The 27868-nt window shown below is 43.2% G+C and overlaps 24 pseudogenes; all 24 read right to left on the bottom strand.

The window, feature by feature from the left end:
- Positions 1-651: 651 nt before the first annotated feature.
- On the bottom strand, positions 652-770 carry LOC148256440 (5S ribosomal RNA; annotated as a pseudogene).
- Positions 771-1114: 344 nt separating this feature from the next.
- Positions 1115-1233, bottom strand: LOC148256441 (5S ribosomal RNA; annotated as a pseudogene).
- A 1546-nt stretch (positions 1234-2779) lies between these two features.
- On the bottom strand, positions 2780-2897 carry LOC148256442 (5S ribosomal RNA; annotated as a pseudogene).
- A 2809-nt stretch (positions 2898-5706) lies between these two features.
- Positions 5707-5824, bottom strand: LOC148256443 (5S ribosomal RNA; annotated as a pseudogene).
- A 1178-nt stretch (positions 5825-7002) lies between these two features.
- LOC148256444 (5S ribosomal RNA) lies at positions 7003-7121 on the bottom strand (annotated as a pseudogene).
- Positions 7122-7328: 207 nt separating this feature from the next.
- LOC148256445 (5S ribosomal RNA) lies at positions 7329-7447 on the bottom strand (annotated as a pseudogene).
- A 206-nt stretch (positions 7448-7653) lies between these two features.
- Positions 7654-7771, bottom strand: LOC148256446 (5S ribosomal RNA; annotated as a pseudogene).
- A 1810-nt stretch (positions 7772-9581) lies between these two features.
- On the bottom strand, positions 9582-9700 carry LOC148256447 (5S ribosomal RNA; annotated as a pseudogene).
- A 205-nt stretch (positions 9701-9905) lies between these two features.
- Positions 9906-10024, bottom strand: LOC148256448 (5S ribosomal RNA; annotated as a pseudogene).
- Positions 10025-10230: 206 nt separating this feature from the next.
- Positions 10231-10349, bottom strand: LOC148256449 (5S ribosomal RNA; annotated as a pseudogene).
- Positions 10350-12488: 2139 nt separating this feature from the next.
- LOC148256450 (5S ribosomal RNA) lies at positions 12489-12607 on the bottom strand (annotated as a pseudogene).
- A 5744-nt stretch (positions 12608-18351) lies between these two features.
- Positions 18352-18470, bottom strand: LOC148256451 (5S ribosomal RNA; annotated as a pseudogene).
- Positions 18471-18669: 199 nt separating this feature from the next.
- Positions 18670-18788, bottom strand: LOC148256452 (5S ribosomal RNA; annotated as a pseudogene).
- Positions 18789-18994: 206 nt separating this feature from the next.
- LOC148256453 (5S ribosomal RNA) lies at positions 18995-19113 on the bottom strand (annotated as a pseudogene).
- Positions 19114-19319: 206 nt separating this feature from the next.
- LOC148256454 (5S ribosomal RNA) lies at positions 19320-19438 on the bottom strand (annotated as a pseudogene).
- A 645-nt stretch (positions 19439-20083) lies between these two features.
- LOC148256455 (5S ribosomal RNA) lies at positions 20084-20202 on the bottom strand (annotated as a pseudogene).
- Positions 20203-20854: 652 nt separating this feature from the next.
- LOC148256456 (5S ribosomal RNA) lies at positions 20855-20973 on the bottom strand (annotated as a pseudogene).
- A 329-nt stretch (positions 20974-21302) lies between these two features.
- On the bottom strand, positions 21303-21421 carry LOC148256457 (5S ribosomal RNA; annotated as a pseudogene).
- A 328-nt stretch (positions 21422-21749) lies between these two features.
- LOC148256458 (5S ribosomal RNA) lies at positions 21750-21868 on the bottom strand (annotated as a pseudogene).
- Positions 21869-22195: 327 nt separating this feature from the next.
- Positions 22196-22314, bottom strand: LOC148256459 (5S ribosomal RNA; annotated as a pseudogene).
- Positions 22315-22844: 530 nt separating this feature from the next.
- Positions 22845-22954, bottom strand: LOC148256460 (5S ribosomal RNA; annotated as a pseudogene).
- Positions 22955-23484: 530 nt separating this feature from the next.
- On the bottom strand, positions 23485-23603 carry LOC148256461 (5S ribosomal RNA; annotated as a pseudogene).
- Positions 23604-24666: 1063 nt separating this feature from the next.
- Positions 24667-24785, bottom strand: LOC148256462 (5S ribosomal RNA; annotated as a pseudogene).
- A 344-nt stretch (positions 24786-25129) lies between these two features.
- On the bottom strand, positions 25130-25255 carry LOC148256463 (5S ribosomal RNA; annotated as a pseudogene).
- Positions 25256-27868: the final 2613 nt, after the last annotated feature.

Raw genomic sequence — 27868 nt, forward strand, 5'->3', positions numbered from 1 at the left:
AGGACTTCCCAAGAGGTCACCACTGCTTCTCATTTTTTGTTGTTCTATTATGTAATATGCTCGCAGACACTCTTATCACGTGATGGTCTTTATTAAATGTGCAAAAAATATTAAACAAAATGCCCTGACGCCGTTACTCACATTTGCGAATGAACCAGTGAACCGTCGCTCCGGTCCCGCGTAATGTTTAACTCCGAGTCTGAAAAAAGAAGGATGCAAGACGAGAGCTGAGAGCTTCCCAGGAGGTAACCCATCCTAGTACTACTCTTGCCTAAGCACGCATAACTGCAGAGTTCTGATGGGATCCGGTGAACTAGTACTGGTATGATTGCACGCTTTTTTGTTTGCGCTGCAAATTCATATGCCCCTTCTCCTTCCCTCTCCCCTCTCTTCATTTGATTCGCTGTGCGTGCACCTCACCTCTTCTTCTAGTTCTAATGTTAAGCAAAATGCCCCCGCGCCTCGACTCATGGTATGAACGGATCGCCCACCGCACCACGTTTTTTGTTGTTATATTATATAAGGTGCTCGCAATGACACTCTTATCATGTGATTAGTTTTAATTGAATGTGCAAAAAATATTAAGCAAAATCCCCCGGCGGACTGTCGCTTCAGTCCCGCGTAACATTTAATGGCCCATCAGTAGAAAGAAGGGTGCAACACGAGCACTTCCCAAAAGGTCATGCATCCTAGTATTACTCTCGCCCAAGAACGCTTGACTGCAGAGTTCTGATGGGATCCGGTGAACTAGTGCTGGTATGATCACAATCATTTTGGTTTGCGCTGCAAATACATATACCCCTTCCCCTTCCCTCTCCCTTCCCATCATTTATTTCTCTGTGGGCGCAACTCACCTCTGCTTCTAGTTGTAATATCGAGCGAAATGCCCCAGTGCCTCGACTCATGTCTATATGAAACACTCGTCGCACCTCCTTTTTCATTGTTCTACTATGTAAGATGCTCGCAATGACACTCTCAAAACGTGATGGACTTTAATTGAATACACGAAAAATATTAAGTAAAATGTCCCGGCACTGTGATTCATGTTTGTGAATGAACTGTCGGACCGTCGTTCTAGTCCCGTGTAACATTTAATGCCCCGTCTACAAAAAGAAGGGTGCAACACGAGTACTTCCTAAGAGGTCACCCATCCTACTACTAGTCTCGCCCAAGCACGCTTGACTGCGGAGTTCTGATAGGATCCGGTGAACTAGTGCTGGTATGATCGCACTCCTTCTAATTTGCACTGCAAAGACATATACCACTTCTCCTTCCCTCTCCCTTCTCATCATTTGTTTCGCTGTGCGCGCAACTCACATCTGCTTCTAGTTCTAATATCGAGCGAAGTGCTCTAGCACCTCGACTCATGCCCATATGAACAGATCGCCTGCCGCACCTTATTTTTCGTTGTTCTACTATTTAAGATGCTCGCAATGACACTCTCCTCACGTGATGGGCTTTAATTGAATGCACGAAAAGTATTGAGCAAAATGTCTCGGCACACCGCACCTCATCATTTATTTTGTTGTGCGCACACACCGCACCTCTGCTTCTAGCTCTAATATCAAGCGAAATGCCAAGGTATCTCGACTCATGCCTAGATGAACACCGCACCTCTGCTTATAGTTCTAATATAGAGCAAAATGCTCCAGCACCTCGACCCACGCCCAGATGAACGGACAATTCTTGCACCTCGTTTTTTGTTATTCTACTATGTAAAATGCTCATAATGACACTCTTATCACGTGACGAACTATAAATGAATGCATGAAAAATATTAAGAAAAATGTCTTGGCGTTGCGACTCACTCCGAGGGACAATGGCTTTGATCGTGCATACTGTTTAACGTCCCGTCAGCAAAAAAATGAGTGGAACATGAGAACTTTTCAGGAGGTCACCCATCCTAGTACCACTTTCGCCCAAACTAACTTAACTACAAAATTCGATGGGCTCCAGTGCATTAGTGCAGGTATGATCACACCCCTTCAATTCCACGCTGCAAGTACATATACCCCTTCTCCTTCCCTCCCCCCCCCCCCTGTCATTTGTTTCGTTGTGCGCACACACCACACCTCTGTTCTAGTTCTAATATCAAGCGAAATACCCCAGCACCATGACTCACACCCAGATGAATGGATCGCCCACCGTACCTCATTTTTCATTGTTATACAATGTAAGATACTTGTAATGACACTCTTATCACATGGTGACCTATAAATGAATAAACAAAAAATATTAAGCAAAATTTTCAGGCCCTGCCACTCACACCGGCAGACTGTGGCTCCGATCACACTTAACGTTTAACACCCCATTTACAAAAAGACAGGTTCAATACGAGGGCTTTCTAATAGGTTACCCATCCTAGAACTAATCTCGCCCAAGCATGCTTGACTACAGAGTTCTGATGGGATCCTGTGCATTAGTGTTTGTATGATCGCAACTATCCCATTGCCCACTATAAATACATATAGCCCTTCTCCTTCCCTCCCCCCTCCCATCATTTATTTTGCTGTGCGGGCATACCGCATCTCTGCTTCTAGTTCTAATATAAAGCGAAATGCTATGTTGCTTCGACTCACGCCCAGAAGAACGGAGGCCCGCTGCGCCTCTTTTTTCGTTGTTCTACTATGTAAGACTCTCGTAATGAGACTCTTATCACGTGGTGGACTACAAATAAGTGCATGTAAAATATTAAGCAAAATGTTTCAACGTCGCTACTCATGCCAGTGGACTGTGGCTCCGATCGTGCATAACGTTTGACACCTCATCTGCAAAAAGACAGGTGAAACAAGAGAACTTCCAAAGAAGTCACCCATCCTAGTACTACTCTCACCCAAGCACACTTAACTATGGAGTTCGATGGGATCCGGTGCATTAATGCTAGTATGATTGCACCCCTTCCATTTCGCGCTGTAAATACATATACCCCTTCTCCTTCTCTACCCCCACCTATCATTTTTTTCGCTCTGCACGCACACCACACCTTTGTTTATAGTTCTAATATCAAGCGAAATGCCCTGACACCTCGACTCACGCCAGAAGGAAGGACCGCCCGCCGTACCTCATTTTTCTTTATTCTACTACATTAGATGCTCGTAATGACACTATTATCATGTGGTAGACTATAAATGAATGCACGAAAAAATAGTAAGCAAACTTTTCTAGCAACGGGACTCACGCCAGTGAATTGTGGCTCCGATCACATGTATCGTTTTATGCCCCATTTGCAAAAAGATAGTGCAACACGATGACTTATCAGGAGGTTACCGATCCTAGTGCTACTCTCGCCCAAGCATGCTTAACTGCACAGTTTGATGGGATCCGGTGTATTAGTGCTGGTATGATCGCACCCCTTCCATTCTGCATTGCAAATACATATATCCCTTCTCATTTCCTTCCCTCTCCTATCATTTTTTTTGCTTTGCGCGCACACTGCATCTCTATTTCTAGTTCTAATATCAAGCAAAATGCCTTAGCGCCTCCACTTATGCCAAGATTAAAGGACCACCTGCCAAAGCTTTTTTTTTTCATTTTTCTACTATGTAAGATGCTCGTAATGACTCTCTTATCACGTGGTAGACTATAAATGAGTGAACAAAAAAAAGTAAACAAAATGCCCCGGCGCAATGACTCACGCCGTAAAATAAACCAGTGGACTATGGCTCCGGTCACGCGTAACGTTTGCTGCCCTATCCACAAAAAGACGGGTGCAACACAAGCACTTCCCAAGAGGTCACTCATCCTAGTACTACTCTCGCCCAAACACGCTTAACTGCAGATTATGATGGGATACGATGCATTAGTGCTAGTATGATCCCACCCGTCCTATTCCTCACTTCAAATACATATACCCCTTCTCTTTCACTCCCCCCTCCCATCAGTTGTTTCGCTCTCTGTGGACACCGCACCTCTACTTCTAGTTGTAATATCAAGAAAAATGCCCCGTTGCCTCAATTCACACATAGATGAACGGACCGCCCGTCGCACCTCTGTTTTACTTATTCTATTATTTACGATGCTCATAATGACACTCTTATCACGTGGTGGACTATAAATAGATGCACGAAAAATATTAAAAAAAAGATGGGTGCAACACAAGTACTTCCCAGGAAGTCACCCATCCTAGTACTACTATCTCCCAAGCACATATAATTGCAGAGTTCTGATCGGATCCGGTGCATTAGAGCTGGTATGATCGCACCTGTTTAATTTTGCACTACAAATACATACACTCCTTCTCATTCCCTCCCCCCTTCTATCATTGTTTTCCTTGTGTGTGCACACTGCACCTCTCCTTCTCGTTCTAATATTAAGTAAAATGCCTTGGTGCCGTGACTCACATTTGCGAATAAACCAGGGAACCATAGTTCGAGTCGCGCGTAACGTCGAACGACCCATCTATAAAAAAATGGGTGCAACACGAGTACTTCCCAGGAGGTCACCCATCCTAGTACTACTCGTGCCCAAGCACACATAACTACGGAGTTTTGATGGGATCTGGTGAATTAATGATGGTATAATAGCACCTATTTTATTACCCGCTTCAAATGCATACACTTCTTCTCCTTCCCTCCCCCTCCCGTCATTTGTTTACTTCTGCGTGCATACTGCACCTCTCCTTTTCGTTGTAATATCAAGTAAAATGCTCTGGCGCCGTGACTCACATTTGCAAATAAACCAGCGGACCATAATTCCAGTCATGCGTAACGACGAATGACCCATCTGTAAAAAAATAGGTGCAACAAGAGGACTTCCTAGAAGGTCATCCATTCTAGTACTACTCTCGCTAAAGCACATTTAACTACGGAGTTCTAATATGATCTGGTGCATTAGTGCTGGTATGATCGCACCTGTTTTATTACGCGCTGTAAATACATACACTCATTCTCCTTCCCACCCCCCTCATGTCATTTGTTTCCTTGTGCGTGCACACTGCACCTCTACTTCTCGTTCTAATATCAAGTAAAATGCCCCGGCGCCTTAACTCAAATTTGCAACTAAACCAGCCGAACATAGTTCCAGTTGCGCGTAACGTCGAACGCCCCATCTGAAAAAAATTTGTGCAACACAAGTACTTCTCAGAAGGCCACCCATCCTAGTACTACTCTCGCACAAGGACACTTAAATGTGAAGTTCTGATGGGATCCGGAGCATTAGTGCTGGTATGATTGCACCTATCTGATTCTACGCTGCAAATACATACACTCCTTTCTTTCCCTCCCCCATTCTGTCATTTGTTTCTTTGTGCGTGCACACTGCACCTCTCCTTCTCGTTCTAATATCAAGAAAAACACTTCGGCATCGTCACTCACATTTGCGAATAAACTGGCGGACCATAGTTCCAGTCGCGCGTAACATCGAACGACCCATCTGCAAAAAAATGGGTGCAATACGAGGACTTGCATGGAGGTCACCACTCCTAGTACTACACTCGCCCAAGCACACTTAACTGCAGAGTTCTGATGGGATCCAGTGAATTAGTAATGGTCTAATGGCACCTGTTTCATTCCGCGCTGCAATTACATACACTACTTCTCCTTCCCTCCCCCCTCCAGTCATTTGTTTCTTTGTGCGTGCACATTGCACCTCTTCTTCTCGTTCTAATATCAAATAAAATGCTCCGGCATCGCTACTCACATTTGCGAATAAACTAGCGGACCATAGTTCCATTCGCGCGTAACGTCGAATAACCCATCTATAAAAAAATTGGTGCAACACGAGGATTCCCAGAAGGTCACCCATCCTAGTACTACTCTCGCCGAAGCACACTTAACAGCGGAGTTCTAACGGGATCCAGTGAATTAGTGATGGTATAACTGCACCTGTTTCATTCTGCGCTTCAAATACATACACTCCTTCTCCTTCCCTCCCCCCTCTTGTCATTTGTTTCCTTGTGCCTGCACACTGCACCTCTCTTTCTCGTTCTAATATCAAGTAAAATGCTCCGTCATCATGACTCACATTTGCGAATAAACAAACGGACCCTAGTTCCAGTCGCGCGTAACGTCGAACTCCCCATCTGAAAAAAATAAGTGCAACACTAGGACTTCCGAGGAGGCCACCATTCCTAGTACTACACTCGCCCAAACGCAGTTAACTACAGAGTTATGATGGGATCCGGTGAATTAGTGATGGTATAATGGCACATGTTTCCTTCTGCATTGTAAATACCTACACTCATTTTCCTTCCCTCCCCCCTCCCGTCATTTGTTTACTTGTGGGTGCACATTGCACCTCTTCTTTCGTTCTAATATCAAGTAAAATACCCCAGCGCTTGACTCACATTTGCGAATAAACAAGCAGAGTATAGTTCCAGTCGCGCGAAACGTCGAACGCCCCATCTGAAAAAAATAGGTGCAACACGAGGACTTCCCAGGAGGTTACCACTCCAAATACTACACTTGCCCAAGGACCATTTAACTGTAGAGTTCTGATGGGATCCGTTGAATTAGTGATGGTATAATGGAACCTTTTTCATTCTGCGCTGCAATTACATACACTCTTTCTCCTTCTTTCCCCCCTCCTGTCATTTGTTTCCTTGTGCGTGCACACTACACCTCTTCTTCTCGTTCTAATATCAAGTAAAATGCCCCGGTGCCGTGACTCACATTTACGAATAAACCAGCGGATCATAGTTCCAGTCGTGCATAATGTCGACCGACCCATCCGCAAAAAAATGGGTACAACATGAGTACTTTTGAGGAGGTCATCCATCCTAGTACTACTCTCGCCCAAGCAAACTTAAATGTGGATTTCTAATGGGATTCGGTGCATTAGTGCTGGTATGATCGCACCTTTTTCATTCTGCGGTTCAAATACATACACTCCTTCTAATTTCCTCCCCCCTCCCGTCATTTGTTTCCTTGTGCGTGCATACTGCACCCCTCCTTCTTGTTCTAATATCAAGTTAAATGCCCCGGCGCCGTGACTCACATTTACGAATAAACCAGCGGATCATGGTTCCAGTCGCGCATAATGTCGAACAACCCATCTGCAAAAAAATGGGTGCAACACGAGGACTTCGAAGGAGGTTAGCCATCCTAGTACTACTATTGCCCAAGCACACTTAACTGTGGAGTTCTGACGGGATCCAGTGAATTAGTGCTGGTATGATCGCACCTATTTCATTATGCATTGCATAATACATAAACTCCTTCTCCTTCCCTCCCACTTTCCCTCATTTGTTTCCTTGGGCGTGCACACTACATCTCTAATTCTCCTTCTAATATCAAGTAAAATACCCCAGCGCCATGACTCACATTTGTGAATAAACCAGTGGACTATAATTCCAGTCGCACGTAATGTCGAACGACCCATCTGTAAAAGAATAGGTGAAACACGAGGACTTTCCAAGAGGTCACCCATCCTAGTACTACTCTCGTCCAAGCACACTTAACTGCGGAGTTCTGATGGGATCCGGTGAATTAGTGATGGTATAATGGCATCTATTTCATTCCGTGCTTCAAATACATACACTCCTTCTCTTTCCCTCCCCCTTTTCGTCATTTGTTTCCATATGCATGCACACTACACCTCTCCTTCTTGTTCTAATATCAAGTAAAACACTCCGGTGTCGTCGGTCACATTTGCGAATAAACCAGCAGACCATAGTTCCAGTCGTGCGTAACGTCGAACGACCTATCTGCAAAAAAATAGGTGCAACACGAGGACTTCCCAGGAGGTCACACTCCTAGTACTACACTCGCCCAAGCACATTTAACTGCGGAGTTCTGATGGGATCCGGTGAATTAGTGATGGTATAACGACACTTGTTTCATTTCGCCCTGTAAATACATACACTCCTTCCCTCCCCCCTCCCGTCATTTGTTTTCTTCTGTGTGCACACTGCACCTCTCCTTCTCCTTCTAATATCAAGTAAAATACTTCGGCATCGTGACTCACATTTGCAAATAAACCAGAGAACCATAGTTCCACTCGTGCGTAATGTTGAACGACCCATCTGTAAAAAAATGGGTGCATTAAGAGGACTTCCTAGGAGGTCACCAATCCTAGTACTACTCTCGCCTAAGCACACTTAACTGCGGAGTTTGGATAGGATCCGGTGCATTAGTGCTGGTATAATTGCACCTGTTTTATTCTATACTGTAAATACATACACTTCTTCTCTTTCCCTCCCCCCTTCCGTCATTTGTTTTCTTGTGCGTGCACACTGCACCTCTGCTTCTGTTCTAATATCAAGTAAAATGCCCTGGCGCTGTGACTCATATTATTTGCGTATAAACCAGTGGACCATAGCTCCAGTCGCGCGTAACGTAGAACGCCCCATCTGAAAAAAATAGGTGCAACACAAGGACTTCCCAAGAGGTCACCACTCCTAGTACTACACTCACCCAAACACATTTAATTGCGGAATTCTGATGGGATCCAGTGAATTAGTAATGGTCTAATGGCACCTGTTTCATTCCGTGCTGCAAATACATACACTCATTCTCCTTCTCTCCCCCCTCCTGTCATTTGTTTCTGCACACTGCACCTCTCCTTCTCGTTCTAATATCAAGTAAAATGCTCCGGCGCCGTGACTCACATTTACGAATAAATCAGCGGACTATAGTTCCAGTCGCAGATAACGTCGAACGACCCATCTGTAAAAAAATTGGTGCAACACGAGGATTCCTAGAAAAATACCTAGTACTACTCTTGCCCAAGCACACTTAACTGCGGAGTTCTGACGGCATCCAGTGAATTAGTGATGGTATAATTGCACCTATTTCATTCCGCGCTGTAAATACATACACTCAATCTCCTTCTCTCCCCCCTCTTGTAATTTGTTTTCTTGTGCGTGCACACTGCACATCTCCTTCTCGTTTTAATATACAGTAAAATACTCCGTCGTCGTGACTCACATTTGCGAATAAACCAGCGGACCATAGTTCCAGTCACGCGTAACGTCGAACGCCCCATCTGAAAAAAATAGGTGCAACACTAAGACTTCCCAGGAGGCCACCACTGCTAGTACTACACTCGCGCAAACACAGTTAACTGCAGAATTCTGATGGGATCCAGTGCATTAGTGATGGTATAATGGCACATATTTCATTCTGCGATGTAAATACCTACACTCCTTTTCCTTCCCTCCCCCCTCCCGTAATTTGTTTCCTTGTGGGTGCACATTGCACTTCTTCTTCTCGTTCTAATATCAAGTAAAATGCTCTGGTGCCATGACACACATTTACGAATAAACAAGCAGAGCATAGTCCGAGTCAAGCGAAACGTTGAAAGCCCCATCTGAAAAAAATAGGTGCAATAAGAGAACTTCCAAGGAGGTCACCACTCCTAGTACTACACTCACCCAAGCACATTTAACTGCAGAGTTCTGATGGGATCCGGTGAATTAGTGATGGTATAATGGAACCTGTTTCATTTGGCGCTGTAATTACATACACTCTTTCTCCTTTTCTCCCTTCACCAGTCATTTGTTTCCTTATGCGTGCACGCTGCACCTCTGCTTATTGTTCTAATATCAAGTAAAATGCCCTGGCGCCGTGACTCAAATTTACAAATAAATCAACGGACCATAGTTCCAGTCGAACGTAACGTCGAGCGACCCATTTGTAAAAAAATGGGTGCAACACGAGTACTTCCGAGGAGGTCACCCATCCTAGAACTACTCTCGCCCGAGCAAACTTAAATGCGGAGTTCTGATTGGATCCGGTGCATTAGTGATGGTATGATCACACCTGTTTTATTCCGCTCTACAAATACATACACTCCTTCTCATTCCCTCCCCCCTTCCATCATTTGTTTCCTTGTGTGTGCACACTGCACCTCTCCTTCTCGTTCTAATATCGATTAAAATGGCCCACGCCGTGACTCACATTTGCGTATAAACCAGCAGACCATAGCTCCAGTTGCACGTAACATCAAACGACCCATCTGAAAAAACATGGGTGCAACACGAGTACTTCCCATGAGGTCACCCATCCTAGTACTACTCTCGCCCAAGCACACTTAATAGCAGAGTTCTAAAGGGATCCGGTGCATTAGTGCTGGTATGATCGCACCCTTTTTATTTTGCGCTGCAAATACATACACTCCTTCTCCTTCTCTCCCCCCTCCCGTCATTTATTTCCTGGTGCGTGCACACTGCACCACTCTTTCTCGTTCTAATATTAAGTAAAATGCCCCGGTGCCGTGACTCACATTTACGAATAAACTAGTGGACCATAGTTCTGGTCGCGCGTAATGTCGAACGACCAATCTGTAAAAAAATGGATGAAACACGAGGGCTTCCCAAGAGGTCACCCATCCTAGTACTACTCTCGCCCAAGCACAGTTAACTACGGAGTTCTGATGGGATCTGGTGAATTAGTGATGGTCTAATGGCATCTGTTCCATTTCGTGCTGCAAATATACACACTCCTTCTCATTCCCTCCCCCCTTTCGTCATTTGTTTCCTTGTGCGTGCACACTGCACCTCTCTTTCTCGTTCTAATATCAAGTAAAACGTTCTGGTGTCATCACTCACATTTGCGAATAAACCAGCGAAACATAGTTCCAGTCGTTCGTAACGTCGAATGACCCATCTGCAAAAAAATAGGTGCAACACGGGGATTTCCCAGGAGGTCACAACTCCTAGTACTACACTTACCCAAGCACATTTAACTACAGAGTTCTGATGGGATCCGGTGAATTAGTGATGGTATAATGGCACCTATTTCATTCTGCACTGCAAATACATACACTCCTTCTTCTTCCCTCTCCCCTCCCGTCATTTGTTTCTTTGTGCGTGCACACTGCACCTCTACTTCTCGTTCTAATATCAAGTAAAATGTCTTGGTGCTGTGACTCACATTTGCAAATAAACCAGCGGACCATAGTTCCAATCGCGCGTAATGTCGAATGCCCCATCTGAAAAAAATAGGTGCAACACATGGACTTCCAAGGAGGTCACGACTTCTAGTACTACACTCGCTAAAGAACATATAACTGCGGAGTTAGGATGGGATCCGGTGAATTAGTGATGGTATAATGGCACCTGTTTCATTCTGCACTGCGAATACATAGATTCCTTCTCCGTCCCTCCCCCCTCCCGTCATTTGTTTCCTTGTGCGTGCAAACTACACCTCCCATTCTCGTTCTAATATCAAGTAAAATGACCTCACACCATGACTCACATTTGCAAATAAACTAGTGGACCATAGTTCCAGTAGCGCGCAACGTCGAACGACCCATCTGTAAAAAAATAAGTGCAACATGAGGACTTCCTAGAAGGTCACCCATTCAAGTACTACTCTGGCCCAAGAATACTTAACTACAGAGTTCTAATGGGATCCGGTGCATTAATGTTGGTATAATGGCACCTGTGTCATTCTGCGATGCAAATACATACACTCCTTCTCCTTCCCTCTCCCCTCAAGTCATTTGTTTCATTGTGCGTGGACACTACACCACTCCTTCTTGTTCTAATATCAAGTAAAATGCTCCAGCGCCGTGACTCACATTTGCGAATAAACCAGCGGACCATAGTTTCAGTCGCACGTAATGTCGAAGGACCCATCTGTAACAAAATGAGTGAAACACGAGGACTTCTTAGGAGGTCACCCATTCTAGTACTACTCTCGCCCAAGCACACTTAACTCTGGAGTTCTGATTTGATCCGGTGAATTAGTGATGTTATGATCGCAAATGTTTCATTCTGCGCTGCAAATACATACACTCCTTCTCCTTCCATCCCCTCTCCCATCATTTGTTTCCTTGTGCATGCACACTACAACTCTCCTTCTCGTTCTAATATCAAGTAAAATGACCCTGCACCGTGACTCACATTTGCGAATAAACCAGCAGACCATAGTTCCAGTCGTGCATAACGTCGAACGACACATCTGTAAAAAAATGGTTGCAATACGAGGACTTTCCAGGAGGTCACCACTTCTAGTACTACACTCGCCCAAGCATTTTTTACTCCGAAGTTCTTATGGGATCCGGTGCATTAGTGCTGGTATGATCGCACTTGTTTGCTTCTGCACTGCAAATACATATACTCCTTCTCATTCCCTCCCCCCTCCCGTAATTTGCTTCCTTGTGCGTGCACACTGTACCTCTCTTTCTCGCTCTAATATCAATTAAAATGCCCGGTGCTGTAACTCACATTTACAAATAAACTAGCAGACTATAGTTCTAGTCGCGCACAACTTCGAGTACATGGGTGCAACACGAGTACATCCTAGGAGGTCACTCATCCTAGTACTACTATCGCCCAAGCACACTTAAATGCGGAGTTCTGATGGGATCCGGTGCATTAGTGCTGGTATGATTCCATCTGTTTCATTTCGCTCTGCAAATACATACACTCCTTCTCCTTTCCTCCCCTCTTTTCTTATTTATTTCCTTGTGCGTGCACACTGCACCTCTGCTTCTCGTTCTAATATCAAGTAAAATGCCCCGGCGCCGTGACTCATATTTATGAATAAAACAGCAGACCATAGTTCTAGTCGCGCGTAACATCTAACAACTCATCTGCAAAAAAATGGGTGCAACACGAGGACTTCCCAGGAGGTCAACCATCCTAGTACTACTCTCTCCCAAGCACACTTAACTACGGAGTTTTGATGACATCCGGTGCATTAGTGCTGGTATGATCGCACCTTTTTCATTCTGCGCTGTAAAGTGTATGCCAGTGGACCGTCGCTCCAGTCCCGCGTAACATTTAACGCCCAGTCTGAAAAAAGAAGGATACAACACGAGAGCCGAGAGCTTCCCAGGAGGTAACCCATCCTAGTATGACTCTCGCCCAAGCACGCATAACTGCAAAGTTCTGATGGGATCCGGTGAACTAGTGGTGGTATGATTGCACCCTTTCTTGTTTGCACCGCAAATATATATGCCCCTTCTCTGTCCCACTACCCTTCCGTCAATTGATTCGCTGTGCTCGTACCTCACCTCTTCTTCTAGTTATAATATTAAACGAAATGCCCCGGCACCTCGACTCATGCCCATATGAATGGATCGCCCACCGCACCTCGTTTTTTGTTGTTATATTATGTAAGGTGCTCGCAATGACACTCTTATCACGTGATTAGTTTTAATTGAATGTGCAAAAAATATTAAGCAAAATGGCCCGACGGACCGTCGCTCTGATCCCACGTAACATTTAACGCCCCATCTCTAGAAAGAAGGGTGCAACACGAGCACTTCTTAGAAGGTCACGCATCCTAGTACTACTCTCGCCCAAGAACGCTTGATTGCAGAGTTCTGATGGGATCCAGTGAACTAGTGCTGGTATGATCGCAATCGTTTTGGTTTGCACCGCAAATACATATACCCCTTCCCCTTCCCTCTCCCTTCCCATCATTTATTTCGCTGTGGGCACAACTCACCTCTACTTCTAGTTCTAATATCGAGCGAAATGCCCCAGCGCCTCGACTCATGTCTATATGAAACACCCGCCGCACCTCCTTTTTCATTGTTCTACTATGTAAGATGCTCGCAATGACACTCTCAACACGTGATGGGCTTTAATTGAATGCACGAAAAATATTAAGCAAAATGTCCCGACGCTGTGACTCACATTTGTGAATGAACCACCAGACCGTTGCTCTGGTCCCGCGTAACATTTAATACCCTGTCTACAAAAAGAAGGGTGCAATACGAATACTTCCGAAGAGGTCACCCATCCTACTACCACTCTTGCTCAAACACGCTTGACTGTGGAGTTCTGATGGGATCCGATGAACTAGTGCTGGTATGATCGCACCCCTTCTAATTTGTTCCGCAAAGACATATATCACTTCTCCTTCCCTCTCCATTCCTGTCATTTGTTTCGCTGTGCGTGCAACTCACCTCTGTTTCTAGTTCTACTATCGAGTGAAATGCCCTGGCACCTCGACTCATGCCCATATGATCGGATCGCCAGCTGTACCTCATTTTTCGTTGTTCTACTATTTAAGATGCTCGCAATGACACTCTCATCACGTAATGGGCTTTAATTGAATGCACACAAAATATTAAGGAAAATGTCCCGACACCGTGACTCACATTTACGAATGAACAGGTAGACCATCGCTCCAGTCCCCTGTAACATTTAACGCCCCGTCTGCAAAAAAAAAGGGTGCAACTCGAGTTTTTCCCAAGAGGTCACCCATCACGCTCCAGCACCGTGACTCACGTTTACGAATTAACCGGTGACTGTCGCTCTAGTCCCGCGTAACATTTAACGCCTCATCTGCAAAAAGAAGGGTGCAACATGAGAACTTCCTAGGAGATCACCCATCCTAGTACTACTCTCGCCCAAGCATGATTAACTATAAAGTTCGATGGGATTCGATGCATTAGTACTGATATGATCGCACACCTTCTATTTCGCACTGCAAATACATATACCACTTCTCTTTCCCTCTCCCATCTCATCATTTATTTTGTTGTGCGCGCATACTGCACCTCTGTTTCTAGTTCTAATATCAAGCAAAATGCTAAGGTATCTCGACTCATGCCCAGATGAACAAACCACCCGCCACAACTCTATTTTCATTGTTCTACTATGTAAGATAATCGTAATGACATTCTTATCTCGTGATGGACTATAAATGAATGCATGAAAAATATTAAGCAAAATGTCCCAATGCCGCAACTCACACTAGCGGACTGTCGCTCCAGTCATGCGTAATATTTAACGCCCCGTCCATAAAAAGACGGGTAGAACACGAGGACTTCGCAAGAGGTCATCCATCCTAATACTGCTTTCACCAGAGCATGCTTAACTACAGAGTTCAATAGGATCCGATGCATTAGTGTTGGTATGATCATACCCCTTCTATTTCATGCTGCAAATACATATACCCCTTCTCCTTCCCTCCCCCCTCCTGCAATTTGTTTCGCTGTGCATGCACACTATAACTTTGTTTCTAGTTCTAATATCAAGCGAAATGTCCAGGCACCTCGACTCACGCCTAGATAAACAAACTGCCTGTCTTACCTCATTTTTTATTGTTCTTCTACGTAAGATGCTCGTAATGACACTCTTATCATGTGGTGAACTATAAATGAATGCACGAAAAATATTAAGCAAAATATTCTGGCGCCACGACTCATGCCGACGAACTATGGCTCCTATTGTGCATAATGTTTAATACCCCATCTGTAAAAAGATGGGCGCAACACGAGAATTTCCCAAAAGATCACCCATCCTAGTACTACTCTCGCCAAAGCACGCACAACTACGGAGTTCGATGGGATCCGGTGCATTAATTATAGTATGATCGCACCTCTTCTATTTTGCGTTACAAATACATATACCCCTTCTCCCTCCCTCCCCCCCTGTTAGTTGTTTCTCTATGCACGAACACCGCACCTCTGCCTATAGTTCTAATATAGAGCAAAATGCTCCAGCACCTCGACTCATGCCCAGATGAACGGACTACCCCCTGCACCTCATTTTTCGTTATTATACTATGTAAGATGCTCGTAATGACACTCTTACTACGTGGCGAACTATAAATGAATGCACGAAAAATATTAAGAAAAATGTCTTGGTGTTGCGACTCACTCCGAGGGACAATGGCTTTGATCACACATAATGTTTAACGTCCCATCAGCAAAAAAATGAGTGGAAGATGAGAACTTTCCAGGAGGTCACCCATCCTAGTACTACTTCCGCCTAAACACAATTAACTACGAAATTCGATGGGATCTAGTGCATTAGTGCAGGTATGATCGCACCCCTTCAATTCAACGCTGCAAATATATATACCCCTTCTCCTTCCCTCCCCCCTCTCGTCATTTGTTTCGTTATGCACACACACCACACCTTTATTTTTAGTTCTAATATCAAGCGAAATACCCCGGCACCTCGACTCACGTCCAAATGAATGGATCGCCCGCCGTACCTCCTTTTTCATTGTTATACTATGTATGATACTCGTAATGACACTCTTTTCACGTGGTGAACTATAAATTAATGCACGAAAAATATTAAGCAAAATTTTCAGGCCCCGCGACTCACACCGACAGATTGTGGCTTCGATCACACTTAACGTTTAACACCCGTCTACAAAAAGACGGGTTCAACACGAGGACTTTCCAGGAGGTCACCCATCATAGAACTAATCTCGCCCAAGCACGCTTGACTACAGAGTTCTGATGGGATCCTGTGCATTAGTGTTTGTATGATCGCAACTGTCTCATTCCCCACTGCAAATACATATAGCCCTTCTCTTTCCCTCCCCCCTCCCATCATTTATTTCGCTGTTCGGGCAAACCACATCTCTACTTCTAGTTCTAATATAGAGTGAAATGTCATGTTGCTTCGACTCACGCCCAAAAGAACGGAGGCTCGCTGCGCCTCTTTTTTCGTTGTTCTACTATGTAAGACTCTCGTAATGAGACTCTTATCACGTGGTGGACTACAAATAAGTGCACGTAAAATATTAAGCAAAATGTTTCAACGTCGCTACTCATGCCGGCGGACTGTGGCTCCGATCGCGTGTAACGTTTGACGCCCCATCTGCAAAAAAACAGGTGCAACAAGAGAACTTCCCAGGAGGTCACCCATCCTAGTACTACTCTTGCCCAAGCACGCTTAACTACGGAGTTCGATGGGATCCAGTGATTGCACCCCTTCCATTCCGCGCTGCAAATACATATACCCCTTCTCCTTCCCTCCTCCCACCCGTCATTTTTTTCACTGTGCGCGCACACCGCACCTCTGTTTATTATTTTAATATCAAGCAAAATGCCCCGACACCTCGACTCACGCCAGAAGAAAGGACCGCCCGCGTTACCTCATTTTTCTTTATTCTACTATGTAAGATGATCGTAATGACACTCTTATCACGTGGTAGACTATAAATAAATGCACACAAAAATAGTAAGCAAAATTTTCTGGCAACGCGACTCATGCCAGCAGATTGTGGCTCCGATCACATGTATCGTTTTACGCCCCGTTTGCAAAAAGACAGTGCAACATGAGGACTTCTCTTGAGGTTACCGATCATAGTACTACTCTCGCCCAAGCATGCTTAACTACATAGTTTGATGGGATCCGGTGCATTAGTGCTGGTATGATCCCACCCCTTCTATTTTGCATTGCAAATACATATACCCCTTCTCCTTTCCTCCCCTCTCCCGTCATTTTTTTCGCTGTGCACGCACACTGCATCTTTGTTTCTAGTTTTAATATCAAGTAAAATGCCCCAGCGCCTCGAATTATGCCCCAGATTAAAGGACCACCCGCCACACCTATTTTTTTCGTTGTTTTACTGTGTAAGATGCTTGTAATGACTCTGTTATCACGTGGTGGAATATAAATGAGTGCATAAAAGAAAGTAAGCAAAATGCCCCAGCGCGACAATTCATGCCGACAAATGAACCAGCGGACTATGGCTCCAGTCGTGTGTAACGTTTGATGCCCTGTCCGCAAAAAGATGGGTGCAACACAAGCACTTCTCAGGAGGTCACTCATCCTTGTACAACTCTCGCCCAAACACACTTAACTCCGGAGTTTTAATTTGATTCGGTGAATTAGTGATGGTATGATCGCAAATATTTCATTCCGCGCTGCAAATACATACACTCCTTCTCCTTCCCTCCCCTCTCTCGTCATTTCTTTCATTGTGTGTGCAAACTGCACCTCTCCATCTCGTTCTAATATCAAGTAAAATGCTCTGGCGCCGTCACTCACATTTGCGAATAAATCACAGGACCATAGTTTCAGTTGCGCGTAATGTCGAAGGACCCATCTGTAAAAAAATGGGTTAAACACAAGGACTTCCCAGGAGGTCACCCATCCTATTACTACTCTCGCCCAAACACACTTAACTCCGAAGTTCTGATTTGATCCGGTGAATTAGTGATGGTATGATCGCAAATGTTTCATTTCATGCTACAAATACATACACTCTTCCTTCCCTCCCCCCTCCCATCATTTGTTTCCTTGTGCGTGTAAACTGTACCTCTCATTCTCGTTCTAATATCAAGTAAAATGCTCCAGTGCCGTCACTCACATTTGTGAATAAACCAGTGGACCATAGTTTCAGTCGCGCGCAATGTCGAATGACCCATCTATAAAAAGATGGGTGAAACACGAGAACTTCCCAGGAGGTCACCCATCCTAGTACTACTCTCGTCCAAGCACACTTAACTCCGGAGTTCTGATTTGATTCGGTGAATTAGTGATGGTATGATCGCAAATGTTTCATTTCGCGCTGCAAAAACATACACTCCTTTTCCTTCCTTCCCCCCTCATGTCATTTGTTTCCTTGTGCGTGCACACTGCACCTCTCATTCTCGTTCTAATATCAAGTAAAAAACCCCGGCACAGTGACTCACATTTGTGAATAAACTAGCGGATCATAGTTCCAGTCGCCCGTAACGTCAAACGATCCATCCGCAAAAAAATGGGTGCAACACCAGTACTTCCTAGGAGGTCACCCATCCGAGTACTACTCTCGCCCAAGCACACTTGACTGCAGAGTTCTGATGGGATCCAGTGTATTAATGCTTGTTTGATCACACCTGTTTCATCCCGCGCTGCAAATACATACACTCCATCTCCTTCCCTTCCCCCTCCCATCATTTGTTTCCTTGTGCGTACACACTTCACCTCTACTTCTCGTTTTAATAAAATGCCCCAGCGCCGTGGCTCTTATTTGTGAATAAACCAGCGGGCCATAGTTTCAGTCGCGCGTAACATCAAACGACCCATCTGCAAAAAAATGGGTTCAACACAAGAACTTCCCAAGAGGTCACCAATCCTAGTACTACTCTCGCCTAAGCACACTTAACTGCGGAGTTCTGATGGGATCCGGTGCATTAATGTTGTTATGATCGCACATGTTTTATTATGCACTGCAAATATATACACACCATCTCCTTCCCTCCCACCTCTCGTCATTTGTTTCTTTATGCGTGCACACAGCACCTTTTCATCTCATTCTAATATCAAGTAAAATGCCCTGGTGCCGTGACTCTCATTTGCGAATAAACTAGCAGATCATAGTTCTAGTGTTGCGTAACATCGAACGACCCATCTGCAAAAAAATGAGTGCAACACGAGTACTTCCCAGGGGGTCACTCATTCTAGTACTACTCTCGCCCAAGCACACTTGACTTTAAAGTTCTGATTGGATCCGATGCATTAGTGCTGGTATGATCGCACCTATTTCATTCCGCGCTGTAAATACATATAATCCTTCTCCTTCCCTCCCCCCTCCCGTCATTTGTTTCCTTGTGCGTGCACACTACACCTCTCATTCTCCTTCTAATATCAAATAAAATGCCCCGGCGCCGTGACTCACATTTACGAATAAACCAACGGACCATAGTTCAAGTCGCGCGTAACGTCGAACGACCCATTTGTAAAAAAATAGGAGTAACACGAGGACTTTCCAAGAGGTCACCCATTCTAGTACTACTCTCGCCAAAGCACGCTTAACTGCGGAGTTCTGATGGGATCTGGTGCATTAGTGCTGGTATAATGGCACCTGTTTCATTCTGCGATCCAAATATATACACTCCTTCTTCCTTCCCCCCACCCGTCATTTGTTTCCTTGTGCGTGCACACTGCACCTCTGCTTCTCATTCTAATATCAAGTAAAATGCCCGGCGCCGTAACTCTTATTTGTGAATAAACCAGCGGACCATAGTTTCAGTTGCGCGTAATGTGGAACGACATCTACAAAAGAATAGGTGAAATACGAGAACTTCCCAGGTGGGCACCATCCTAACACTACTCTCACCCAAGCACACTTAGCTGCAGAGTTCTGATGGGATCCAATGATTTAGTGCTGGTATGATCGCACGTATTTCATTTTGCACTACAAATACATATATTCCATCTCCTTCCCTCCCAACTCCAGTCATTTATTTCTTTATACGTGCACACTGCGCCTCTCTTTCTCGTTCTAATATCAAGTAAAATGCCCCGGCACCATGACTTACATTTGCGAATAAACTAGCAGACCATAGTTCCAGTCGCGCGTAACGTCGAACGACCCATCTGTAAAAAAATAAGTGCAACATGAGAACTTCCCCGAGGTCACCCATCGTAGTACTACTCTGCCCAAGCACACTTAACTGCGAACTATAGTTCCAATCGTGCGTAACGTCGAACGACCCATCTCCAAAAAAATAGGTGCAACACGAGAACTTCCCAGGAGGTCACTCATTCTAGTACTACTCTCGCCAAAGCACACTTAACTACGGAGTTATGATGGGATCTGGTGCATTAGTGTTGGTATAATTGCACCTATTTCATTCTGCGATACAAATACATACACTCCTTCTCCTTCCCTCCCCCTCCTGTCATTTGTTTCCCTGTGCGTGCACAGTGCACCTCTGCTTCTCATTCTAATATCAAGTAAAATGCACTGGCACCGTGACTCTTATTTGTGAATAAACAAGCGGACCATAGTTTTAGTCGTGTGTAACGTCGAACGACCCATTTGCAAGAAAATAGGGGTAATACGAGGACTTCCCAGGAGGTCACCTATTCTAGTACTACTCTCGCCTAAGCAAACTTAACTACGGACTTCTGATGGGATACGATGCATTAGTGCTGGTATGATCGCACTTTTATCATTCCACGCTACAAATACATACACTTCTTCTCCTTCACTCCCCCCTCCCATCATTTGTTTCCTTGTGCGTGCACACTGCACCTCTTATTCTCGTTCTAATATCAAGTAAAATGCCCCGGCGCCGTGACTCACATTTGTGAATAAACTAGCAAACCATAGTTCCAGTCGCGCTTAATGTCGAATGATCCATCTGTAAAAAAATAAGTGCAACACGAGAACTTCCCAGGAGGTCACCCATCGTAGAACTACTCTGCCCAAGTACACTTAACTGCGGACCATAGTTCTAGTAGTGCGTAACGTCGAATGACCCATCTATAAAAAAATAGGTGCAACACGACGACTTCCCATGAGGTCACCCATTCTAGTACTACTCTTGCCCATGCACACTTAACTGCGGACTTCTGATGGGAGCTGGTGCATTAGTACTGGTATGATCGCACTTGTTTTATTCCGTGCTGTAAATACATACACTCCTTCTCCTTCCCTCCCCCCTCCCGTCATTTGTTTCCTTGTGCGTGCAATACTGCACCTCTCTTTCTCGTTCTAATATCAAGTAAAATGCCCCGGCACTGTTACTCATATTTGCGAATAAACCAGCGGACCATAGTTCCAGTCGTGCGTAACGTCAATCGACCCATCTGTTAAAAAATAAGTAGAACATGAGAACTTCCCAGGAGGTCACCCATAGTAGAACTACTCTGCCGAAGCAAACTTAACTGCGGACCATAGTTCCAGTCGTGTGTAACGTCGAACGACCCATATGCAAAAAAATAGGTGCAACACGAGGACTTCCCAGGAGGTCACCTATTCTAGTACTACTCTCGCCCAAGCATACTTAACTGCGGACTTCTGATGGGATCCGGTGCATTAGTGCTGGTATGATCCCACTTGTTTCATTCTGCGCTGCAAATACATACACTCCTTCTCCTTCCTTCCCCCCTCCCAGCGTTTGTTTCCTTGTGCGTGCACACTGTACCTCTCCTTCTCGTTCTAATATCAAGTAAAATGCCCTAGCGCCGTGACTCATATTTGCGAATAAACCAGCGGACCATAGTTTCAGTCCCGCGTAACGTCGAACGAACCTTCTGTTAAAAAATAGGTGCAACACGAGGACTTCCCAAGAGCTCACCCATCGTAGTACTACTCTGCCCAAACACACTTAACTACGGACCATAGTTCCAGTCGTGCGTAACGTCGAACGACCCATTTGCAAAAAAATAGGTGCAACACGAGGGCATCCCAGGAGGTCACCTATTCTAGTACTACTCTCGCCCAAGCACACTTAACTGCGGACTTCTGATGGGATCCAGTGCATTAGTGCTGGTATGATCGCACTTGTTTTATTTCGCGCTTCAAATACATACACTCCTTCTCCTTGCCTCCCGCTCCCGTCATTTATTTCCTTGTGCGTGCACACTGCACCTCTCCTTCTCGTTCTTATATCAAGTAAAATGCCTCGGCACCGTGACTCACATTTGCGAATAAACCAAGGGACCATAGTTCCAGTCACGCGTAACGTCGAACGACCCATCTGTAAAAAAATAAGTACAACACGAGAACTTCCTAGGAGGTCACCCATCGTAGTACTACTCTGCCCAAGCACACATAACTGCAGACCATAGTTCCAGTCATGAGTAAAGTCGAACGACCCATCTACAAAAGAATGGGTGCAACACGAGGACTTCCCAGGAGGTCACCTATCCTAGTACTACTCTCACCCAAGCACACTTAACTGCAGAGTTATGACGGGATCCGATGAATTAGTGCTGGTATGATCGCACTTGTTTCATTTTGCACTGCAACTATATACACTCCTTCTCCTTTCTTCCCCCTCCCGTCATTTGTTTCCTTATGCGTGCACACTGCACCTCTTCTTCTCATTCTAATATCAAGTAAAATGTCCCGGTGTCGTGACTCATATTTGTGAATAAACCAGCAGACCATAGTTCTAGTTGCGCGTAATGTCGAACGACCAATTTGTAAAAAAATAAGTTCAACACGAGGACTTGCCAAGAGGTCACCCATTCTAGTACTACTCTCGCCCAAGCACACTTAATTGCGGAGTTCTGTTAGGATCTGGTGTATTAGTGCTGGTATAATGGCACCTGTTTCTTTCTACGATGCAAATACATGCACTCTTTCTCCTTCTCTTTCCCCTCCCGTCATTTGTTTCCTTGTGCGTGTACACTGCACCTTTGCTTCTCGTTCTCATATCAAGTAAATTGTCCCGGCACCGTGACTCTTATTTGTGAATAAACCAGTGGACCATAGTTCCAGTCGCGCATAATTTTGAATGACCAATCTATAAAAAGATGGGTGCAACACGAGTACTTCCCAAGATTTTAGTACTACTCTCGCCTAAGGACACTTAACTGCAGAGTTCTGATGGGATCCGGTGCATTAGTGCTAGTATGATCGCACCTGTTTCATTCTGCGCTGCAAATACATATAGTCCTTCTCCTTCCCTCCCTTCTCCTGTCATTTGTTTCGTTGTGCGTTCACACTACACCTCTCCTTTTCGTTCTAATATCAAGTAAAATATTTCAGCGTCATGACTCACATTTGCGAATAAACTAGCAGACCATAGTTCCAGTTAAGCATAATGTCGAACGCCCCATCTGAAAAAAATAGGTGCAACACAAGGAATTCCCAGGAGGTCACAACTTCTAGTACTACACTTGCCTAAGCCCATTTAACTGCGGAGTTCTGATGGGATCCAGTGAATTAGTGATGGTATAATGGCACCTGTTTCATTCTGCGCTGCAAATACATACACTCTTTCTCCTTCCCTCCCACCTCTCGTCATTTGTTTCCTTGTGCGTGCACAATACACCTCTGCTTCTCATTCTAATATCAAGTAAAATGCCCAAGCGCCGTGACTCACATTTGTGAATAAACCAGCGGACCATATTTCCAGTTGCGCGTTACGTCGAAGGACCCATCTGCAAAAAAATAGGTGAAACATGAGGGCTTCCCAAGTGGTCACCCATCCTAGTACTACTCTCGCCCAAGCACACTTGACTGCGGAGTTCTGATGGGATTCAGTGCATTAGTGCTAGTATAATCGCACATGTGTCATTTTGTGCTGCAAATACATACACTCATTCTCCTTCCCTCCCCCCTCTCGGCGTTTGTTTCCTTGTGCGTGCACAATGCACCTTTGCTTCTCGTTATAATATCAAGTAAAATGTCCAGGCGCCGTCACTCACATTTGTGAATAAACCAGCGGACCATAGTTCCAGTTGCGCATAACGTCGAACAACTAATCTGTAAAAAAATGGGTGCAACATGAGTACTTCCCAAGATTCTAGTACTACTCTCACCCAAGGACACTTAACTGCAGAGTTCTGATGGGATCCGGTGCATTATTGCTGGTATGATTGCACCTATTTCATTCCATGCTACAAATACATATACTCATTCTCCTTCCCTCCCCTCTCCTGTCATTTGTTTTCTTGTGCGTGCACACTGCACCTCTCATTCTCGTTCTAATATTAAGTAAAATATTTCGGCGCCGTGACTCGTATTTGCGAATAAACCAGCAGACCATAGTTCCAGTCGCGCATAATGTCGAACCCCCCATCTGAAAAAAATAGGTGCAACACAAGGACTTCCCAGGAGGTCACAACTTCTAGTACTACACTCGCCTAAGCCCATTTAACTACGGAGTTCTGATGGGATCTGGTGAATTAGTGATGGTATAATGGCACCTATTTCATTCTGCGCTGCAAATACATACACTCCTTATCATTCCCTCCCTCCTCCCGTTATTTGTTTCCTTATCTGTGTACACTGCACCTCTCATTCTCGTTCTATTATCAAGTAAAATACCTCGGTGCCGTGACTTACATTTGTGAATAAACCAGCAGACTAAAGTTCCAGTCGCGCGTAACGTCGAACAACCCATCTTGACTCATGCCCATATGAACGGATCGCCTGCCGCCTCTCGTTTTTTGTTGTTCTACTATTTAAGATGCTCGCAATTACAGTCTCATCATGTGATGGGCTTTAATTGAATGCTGAAAAAATATTAAGAAAACTGCTCCGATGCCGTGACTCATATTTGCAAATGAACTGGCAGACCATCACTCTAGTCCAGTTGAATGTTTAATGCCATGCCCCGTCCGCAAAAAGAAGGGTGCAACACGAGAACTTCCCAGGAGATCACCCATCCTAGTACTACTCTCACCTAAGCACGCTTAACTATGGAATTCAGATGGGATCCGGTGAACTAGTGCTGGTATGATCGCACCCGTTCTAGTTTGCGCCGCAAGTACATATACCCCTTCTCATTCCCTCTCTCATCCCATCATTTGGTTCGCTGTGCGTGCACCTCACATCTGTATTTAATTCTAATATCAAGCAAAATACCCCGGCACCTCGACCTGTGCCCATATGAACGGATACCAACGTACCTCGTTTTTTATTGTTCTATTATATAATATGCTCGCAGACACTCTTATCACGTGATGGACTTTAATTGAATGCGCGAAAAATATTAAACAAAATGCTCTGGTGTCGTGACTCACGTTTGTGAATAAACCGTTGGACCGTCGCTCCAGTCCCACGTAACGTTTAACGCCCAGTCTGAAAAAAGAAGGATGCAACACGAGAGCTAAGAGCTTCCCAAGAGGTAACCCATCCTAGTACTACTCTCGCCCAAGCACGCATAACTGCAGAGTTCTGATGAAATCCGGTGAACTAGTGCTAGTATGATCGCACCCTTTCTTGTTTGCGCCGCAAACACATATGCCCCTTCTCCTTCCCTCTCCCCTCCCATCATTTGATTCGCTGTGCGCGCACCTCCCTTCTTCTTCTAGTTCTAATGTTACGCGAAATGCCCCAGCGCCTTGACTCATGCCCATATGAACGGATCACCCACCGCCCCTTCTCTTTTTGAGAGATAAAATATAAAATTATTAAAAAAATTGGTAGTAACCCACAACCAAAAAGTGGTGCGTGGTCAAAGATCATCTCAGCCTAAAAAATTAGTATATCCCATATAAAATACCTTTTAACATCCTACATAGTGTAATATAAAAAATATAAGTCGATAACGATAACATCTTAAACTGTAAACTAAAGGTTTACATGGTCACAAGATTTAGCACCTTGTGAGCCTTTAAAATAATTGAATACTCATACATATTTTTTTTGTAATATTAACTTAACTTATTACTGATATTGTAAATTTAATTAATGTGATACATTTGTAAGTTTTTTGAGTTACCTTTAACTTATTACTAACCTCTTAAGAAATTTGAAAAGATAATTATACATAAAAAAAATTATTCCACCACATGGTTAATTAGAGCTTAAAAATGAAAAATTCATTCTCCTTGGAAGCTTTTCTATTCAATTAATCAATTTGTTTTCTCTTCCTCATAGCTCATAGTCAATATTTTTTCCCTCACATTATGTTGTCTCCATTTTTTTTACAATAATGTGATTAGTTATTTTAATGCAATATCTCTACTTTAAATAATGTATTTATGTACCAATATATAAAGATTGGTTAGTAATTAACATTAGAAACATAATCTAATTATTAATGAAAATTTTGAAATACCTTTTAACATTCTTCTCAAAGTATTGTGTAATATAAAAACCTAAGTCAATAACGATAACAATATAAAATACATAGAGAAGGTAACCAATTTTTCAAGATACTTCTTTTTTGCATTAATCAAGAGGACTAACTAATTATTAAAGAACAATTATAATATGATAAGAGAATAAATGTATAGGGTTGATTATTTTGTGTAGGCTGTGAAAATTGTAAATATTATTTTATACTATAATTATGAAATCTTTGAACTCCATTATAGAATTAGAAACTTTTTAAAGTAATAAAGAATTTTAGTAATTTAAAATATAATTTCTTAAATAATGATCTATGACTATTTGGGATGTGATTTTATTATACTTATTAGATATTTTATTTAATTTATATAAAATACTTATAAATATTAATTTTATTAGTTCTACAACTGCCATTATAATACAAAATGAGTCACTCCAAATAAAATTTACATTTGAATTTAATCTTGTTGTGGAATAACTTATTAGCCATTTACTTTGAAAAGTAAAAAATAATTTTGTTGAGATAATGATAAAAATTTTGATGAGTGACGAATCCACCAAAAATAAATTCTTAATTAACCAACAAAATAATATTGTAGTTGTGGTAAGAAGAATTTAATCCACAGGGAATTGGAAAGCAATTATCTTTCTTGACCAACGAGTTAAAATCATAAAAAAAGGGGTTTTGTAGAATCTAATATGCAAAATATAAATTAAACAATGAACAAAATAATATTGAACAAACTCTTGACTACAAATTAGAAACTAAAACAATTATAAGAAAAACTCTTAGCCAACGAAATAGCTTGCTCCTGTAACAAAATTTATCATAGATCTAAGGGCTCATTTTACCAAAAATATGGCAAATTAGTTATAGTTCTTGGAAATGTTTTGCAACCAATCCTTCCTTATTAACAAACCAAGAAAAGTTTATTAGTTGGTTATTCATTGGCAAGCAGTCTTGAGAACGTACAAAGGATTTAACTTGTCAACAGACTTGAGAGCTAAAAGGATGTGATTCAAGTTGCTGGATTCATCTACGTAAATCAGTCAACTAGACTACTTACTAGCTCAATGTGGCACTGATCACTACTTGGTGCTTGAATCACTCAAACAATTACGGATTTAAGGGGTTCGACTAACTGCTTGCGATTTCTCTTCTTGTATGATGGGCCCTATTCAAACGGATTCAAAACAACAAATATATATAGGTGCAGGACATAAATAAATAGCAACTCTAAAGTCAGACTCAAATTAATTCGATTAGATCTCACAAATACATTGTTGGAGTTTGCTAGATCTATCAAGCAGGTAAAGAAAAATAAATCAGCCACTCATCACTATTTGAGATGTGATTTTATTGTATTCATGTAATATCTTACTTAATATATATATAATTAATTAAAAAGAATAATTTGATTAATTCTCTAGTCACCAACTATATTAAAATTAACTTTTGAATTTTAATCAATGCACTAAAGAATTTATTCGTCATTTATTTTTTAAAAAGTGAAAAATGACAATTCTATTGAGATAATGTTAGAATTTTATCACCACACTTAATGTAAAAAGCCACGTTACACAAAAATATCCACTGTACTTTACAATAATAGGATTAGTTATTTTAATACAATATCTCTACTTTAAATCATGTATTTATATGCCAATATATAAAGATTAGTTAGTAATTAACCTTAGAAACATGATCTAATTTTTAATAAAAATTGTAAAATACCTTTTAACATCCTACTCAA

Source organism: Carica papaya, chromosome 5 (genome assembly GCF_054855325.1).
Source record: "Carica papaya isolate Zhongbai chromosome 5, ASM5485532v1, whole genome shotgun sequence".
Taxonomy (NCBI): Eukaryota; Viridiplantae; Streptophyta; class Magnoliopsida; order Brassicales; family Caricaceae; genus Carica; species Carica papaya.